Here is a 6,000-nt window from a genome sequence, read left to right as displayed (position 1 = left end):
TGCCCTGGGAGTCTCGAAAATGATCTACAGCTGCGGTGAAACTGACACGCAGAAAATATGAGTGTTTAGAAACTACTCCCGTCACAGTTTGGCCAAAACATCCTACTTCTCTTAGGACAGAAAAGAAAGGCTTTGCACTACAAGTGCCTCCATTGGGAGAATACATTCATTAAAATGACATTTTGCACAGCTGCATGAACCCGGGATCTGGGAGATGCTTCCTGTGTGTACCATAGGCCCCGGCTCGTGAGGGTTCACACCCGGTGGCACCGTACCAGGGCTTTCATGGCCAGGTCACTCGTTCTGAAGGAACTGCCCCCTCCATATCACCTGGGAAGGACTCTAATTCGCCCCTCACTGGGGACATGTCTGTATTTTGGAGACCATCTCTTTAAATACAGTCACCCCCGTAATGCTGCACATCATAGGTTTTCCTTCCGAAGGTTGACAAAATTCAACGGGCATCGGGGTTTTTTTCAGCAGCACATAGGTAGTCTTCGGCTTCCAAGAGTGAAGCTACAAAGGGGGCTGACAGCTCAGGTCATGAAGGAGAAAACATACTTGCTCTGCATCCTCAGGACAACCACTGCTGAGGATGTGAAGGGCCACTAATAATCAAGAGTGATTATATATAATGTTATTATCAGAATAGCTTTGGCTTAGGTACCAAATGATGGAGTAACACTTTGTATCCTTTTTTTTTTTTTTTTTGTTAGGCCAGGCAACATGATTTCAAGACTGATGGCACGACCTTCACTTATCTTCACCACTGAGAATCCAAGAGCTCGGAGAGGTTCATTACTGTGCCAAGCTCCCGCCGCTAGTGTGTACGGAAGATGCAGGACTCAGCCGGAACTGGCCTGCGTGCAAAGCTTTGTCCGAAATCACTGCTCTGGTCCGCCCCTTACACTGCTGCCCACATTCACACCGGCCTGACTGTGTAGCCACCCTTCTAGCAACTCTGGCGCCGCAACACTGAGCCCTGCGCTCCCCAAGGAGGGGCGTCCCCGGCCAAAGCGAGGGCATGGGCTGGAGTCAGAATGCCTGGGCTTGTTCCGAACCTGGTCTGCCGCGGGCCGGCGGGGCGGGCCTCTGCACATTTCCTAGCCTGTGCCTTCATCTTCAGAATATCAAGCTTTTCTTTTTTCCTTTTCTTTTTTTTTTTTTTTTTAAGATTTATTTATTTATTCATGAGAGACACACAGAGAGAGGCAGAGACAGGCAGAGGGAGAAGCAGGCTCCCCGTGGGGAGCCCGATGCGGGACTGGACGCTGGATCCCGGCATCGGGACCTGAGCCAGGGGCAGACGCTCCACCACTGGGCCACCCAGACGCCCCATGATCAGACATTTCTAACTAACATGGTCGCTGTAAAAAGCGAAATGGGCTAACGTGTTTAGATACAGGATAGTTTCCGGCACGTAGTAGCCACTCAGTTAATGCTAGGGAAGGAGGAAGGGAGGGAGGGAAGGAAAGAAAAAGAAAGAAGAAAGGAAAGGGAGAGGGAGAGAGAAAGAAGAGGGAGAGAGAGAGAAAGGGAAAACGAGCGAACCCAAGGAAGGGCACCTGTTCTCCGGCGCACTGAGCCACCGCAGAGGGGCGGCATCACCATCACCCCGCGAGGGTACTGGGAGCACCTCGAGGCTTCGCACGAGCCTCCCAGGCAGGCGGCCCCGGGGCCTCCCACGGCTCACGATCTCCGCGGCCTCCTCCGCACGGCCTCGTCCCCACCGGCTCCCCAGGCGGCGCCAGCGACGTCCCCGCCCCGTACCGCCCGCCCGCCCGCAGGAGCCAAGCTGCCGGTCCCAGCATCCTCAGCGCTGGGCGGGTCACGTGACCACCCCGGAGCCAATCACGGGGCCCGACGGGGGCCGCGCGCTGATTGGCTCTCTCCCGTCACGTGCCTCTGCGCTGCTCAGGGCGGGAGCCCCACGGAGAGGGCGAGGCGGGCTGGTCTGCGGAGGGAGATGGGGTGCGTGAGCGCCGGGGCCGCAGGGCGGGGGCTGCCGCGAGGGAAGCGTGCCTGCTGAGAGCGGTTCCTCGTGTTGCTGGCGTCGCTGGTTTCGAGGTCGTTGGTGTGGTCAAGGACTAGCGCGTGGGTGTGAAGCTTGGCTTCCTTCCTTGGAGCTGCGTGGCCCTGGGCAGTTAGTCCCCCTGCGCCCGCCCAGCTTCACGCCTGAGTGCGGTTAGTGCTGCGCCGCCCTCGTGGGTGGGTCGCCGCCCGCCGCCCGCCGCCCCGCGGGTGTGCGTGTCAAGTGTTGAGCGCGCCGCTTAGCGGGCCGCGGTCGTCTGCCGAGCGCCTGGCGCGCCCCCGACCGTTGCTAGGTTGGTGGGATGCCCCGGGGAACGCGACAGAGCAACAACAAGATCTTTGCCCTTGTGGACCTGACCCTCTAAGGCAGAGAGAGGGGACAGAGAAGAACGAGATAGTCACGCGCAAGTTAGGTAGAAGCAGGATGAAGAAAAGGAAGTGGGTCAGGGTGAAGGCGCCTGCAAGAGCAGGGGGGCGGGGGGGGGGGCTGGAGCCGTGACGCGGAAGCCCAGGTCTGGAGGCGTTTGGCGGTTTAGCGCTTGGTGGAGTGGGGGTATTGCAGGAAGGGGGCCTGGCAGTGCAGAACCCCAGGGTAGGAGCGTGCTTGGGATTTCTGAGGAGCAGCAAGGAGACCAGGGCGGCTGGAGACAGCAAGACAGAGAGGGCAGGGATGGTGGCGTATGACCGGGCAAGGCAAGAGAGGAGTTCAGGAAGGGCCTGGGAGCGCAGGGAAGACTTGGGATTTCACTCCTAGGAAGTGGAACCCCTTAACAGGTTTGGAGACTAGGGGGGAGCGGATGTGACTTCCTCTGTGACGGGCCGGTGGTGGCTGCGGCGTTGAAAATAGAATAGCTCTGGTTATGATTGTTCTGATGATGACTACATTTCAGTTCAGCAGGTGGGAACGCAAGTACCTGGTATGTAAAGCTCATTTGGGGATACTCCTAGAGCAAACACTCCAAGGGGGCTGTCTTGCTCTTATCTGAAAAATAAGATGCACCTCCGATGCACTTTTGGTGCATTTTCTCTTCCAGGGCTTCCAAAGAAACAGGACCAGGAGATGTGCAGATTCTTGATGTGTCAGGCTCATTTGGTATTGTAAATGACTCCTCTGAAGAGGCCTCCTTCATTCAAAGGCAACATCTGTCAGGAATACCACGGATCTCTGGGAAAAGCATGGTCTCCTGAATCAACAGCCATAATGACAGCTTGTTGAAGATTTACATGGCTTCTGATTTCAGCCTGATAATTCCGTTTTAACATGGTGAGCTGGCGGTATTGGCACTCAGCTTGCTGAGCGTATCTTATGTCATCGGATCATAAGAACTGGCCGATGGAGCCTAAAAGATAAGTCCGAGGAAGTAGATTAAGAGTGTCTATGGTGATTCTCAGCGAATGGATCCGAGTGCCAGAGGGATGGGGCCCGATGGGAGGTAGATTATATGACAGGTGCTTTTAAGAGAATTGTGTGCAGTCTCCTAGTAACCTCACCCTGTGCTGGCTAAGCTTTGGGCTTTCTTTGCAGAGAGGAGAAAAGAAGGTCCCCTGTGTGGAACACCTTGTTAGAAGGGCAGGGCAGGACAGTGAGACTTGCAGATCGTTCCATCCACTGCGTGTTTGGGATGGAAATCCACGGAGACCCTTCAGAGGAGAAAGATGCGTATTTAAATGTTTCGTATTCCTGGTCTCTTAGAAACCATTAAGGCGTCTCATTTGCAATTTGTCTAAAATCTTTTGGGATCCATCGAAGCTTCCAGCTAGTATCATCCGTTAAGGCTAATAAATCTCCTATGTTTGTTTTTCTACCTTTTGGTCTTTTAAAAACTTTGTATTACAGTATAGTATTTATACAGAAACGTGCACAGATCATACTGTACAGTTCGATGAATTTTCCCGAAGTGAACACCGTGATGTAGCCAATACCCAAGCACATAGAGTATATTGCCAGAACCTCAGAGACCTTTACAACAGAAACCACTATTCTAACTTCTAGTACTATAGAGTATATTGGGCTGGGTTTTTAGATTTTATTTAAGTGAAATTCTGTATTTGTGTATAGTTATAGGAAATTCTCTATTAATTTTATATAAATGAAATTCTACAGGACATCTTTTGTATCTAACTTCTTTCACTCATATTAATTTTGTGCGATTCATCCGTGTTGCTGTGTGTAACAGTAGTTCATTTATCTTTATTGCTATGTTCCATTTTATGAATATACTATGATTTCTTTTTTTTTTTTTTTTATACTATGATTTCTATAGCCAATTAACTAACAGACCTTTGAGTTGTTTCTAAGTTCTTACTGTTGTAAGTAAAGCTCCTATGTATATCTTTTGGTGAACATTATGCATTTCTCTTGGGTATGTATCTGGGATGGAAATGTCTGGGCCATAGGGGACACCTATGCTTGGGGTAAGTACATACTGCCACAGTTTTCTCTATGTGATTCTACCAATTTGATCCCTATGGGCAGTGCATGAGAGTCCCACTTTTCCACATCCTGGACAACATTGGCATTTTCACATTAGCCAGTCTGGTGAGTATGAAGTAGTAGCTCATTTTCATTTTAATTTGCAAACTATTATCTTTTTTAAAAAAGATTTTATTTGTTTATTAGAGAAAGAGCACAAGCAGAGGGGAAGGGTAGGTAGAGAGGGAGAAGCAGACTCCCCACTGAGCAGGGGCTAGGTTCCAGGATCCTGGGATCACGTCCTGAGCAGAAGGCAGATGCTTAACAAACTGAACCCCCCGGGCGCCCCTGCATACTATTATCTTGTCTTTCAACTATCAGACACTTTCTGGACTCCTCCTCTATACAGGGTCAATATAGCAGACATCTGCACACACATTATTCTCACACCAACCTTACGGGACTCAGGGTTTTTTCTCATTTCCCACAATCACATATAGGGTCTCGGTTTGGCCAGAATATGGGACTTTCAAATGCCAAAACCAGGAAAAGTCCCAGAAAACTAGGATGATTGATTATCCTATGGCTAAAAAAAATGACAGAGCAAATATTCAGAGATGTCCTCACTTCAAGTTTTCTTCATTATATGTTATGTTCTCACTACTCCAGGGGAGGTCCCTGGACCAGCAGCATCAGCTCTGCTTGGAAGCCAGTAAGAGATGCACTATCTGAGACCCACCACAGACTTTCTGAATGAGAATGAGCATTTTTCCCCAGGTGCTGTGTTGTACCCTCACAGTTTGAAAAGCACCACTCTGTGCCGGTAGTTCTCAAACTTGATTGCACTTGGGAATCATCTAGGGAGATTTACTGTTACTGTGGCCTGGATCTCATCTCTAGAGGTTCTCAACTAGTTGGTCAGGGAAGCTGCCTGGACAGTGGATTTTTTAAAGCCTCCTGAGTTATTCCAACATGCATCCAAATTTGAGAACCAACGCTCTCTCTCATCCATGTCATGCAACCTTGGATAGTATACCTTTATTGTAGTCTTTTCAGGATTTCATAAGCAAGACTCTGATCACCTTCATTTGCATAGTTTAAAGAGTTTAAAGATTTAGGTCATCATGTCTTTAGACAACTCCCTCCTCAGACTGAAGCATCCAGCACCGGTCTTTGTTTTCTGCTCATCCTTTTGCCCTCAAATGGAAGCACTACAATTACCTTACAATTCTGAGTGTAACTCATCCTGAGTGGATCTTCTTGTCTAAGGAGAAAGAAAAAGGATTCAAGCCTGCATAACAGGTCAGAGCTCAGCTGCACAGACATTCCCCAACACCCACATACTTGACAGCAGAGACAAAACATCCAGATTATTGACCGTTTCTTCTTTTCATCCCAATGATCTGAGTTCACAGGGCTGAGATGCAATTAAAAGCTAGTCCAGGCTAACAGCCAGTGGGCCACAGTAGCTCAGGGGAGCAGTAGCTCTAAGAGCTGGCAAGCCTTTGCTTTACAGATCCTGATTATTCTTTCATGGTTTAGCTTCCAGCACATGG

At 49.9% G+C, this 6,000-nt stretch overlaps 1 long non-coding RNA gene across 20 annotated transcripts in view; it reads left to right on the top strand.

Moving 5' to 3' along the window:
- Positions 1 to 1,979: 1,979 nt before the first annotated feature.
- LOC106558054 overlaps positions 1,980 to 6,000 on the top strand; it is a 40,516-nt gene continuing 36,495 nt past the window's right edge. For 14 of the 20 annotated variants that reach the window (XR_005355768.1, XR_005355761.1, XR_005355767.1 and 11 more), the window contains exons 1-2: positions 1,980 to 2,184; positions 3,066 to 3,295. This is a non-coding gene — a long non-coding RNA (uncharacterized LOC106558054). Of the gene's footprint in view, positions 2,185 to 2,223; positions 2,470 to 2,518; positions 2,949 to 3,065; positions 3,296 to 6,000 lie in introns of those variants that run through there. The other 6 variants (XR_005355766.1, XR_005355769.1, XR_005355764.1 and 3 more) reach the window with 6 other exon arrangements.

Source organism: Canis lupus, chromosome 2 (genome assembly GCF_011100685.1).
Source record: "Canis lupus familiaris isolate Mischka breed German Shepherd chromosome 2, alternate assembly UU_Cfam_GSD_1.0, whole genome shotgun sequence".
Classification (NCBI taxonomy): Eukaryota; Metazoa; Chordata; class Mammalia; order Carnivora; family Canidae; genus Canis; species Canis lupus.
The sequence above is the reverse complement of the archived record's forward strand: the minus strand, read 5'-3'. Positions and strand labels throughout refer to the sequence as shown.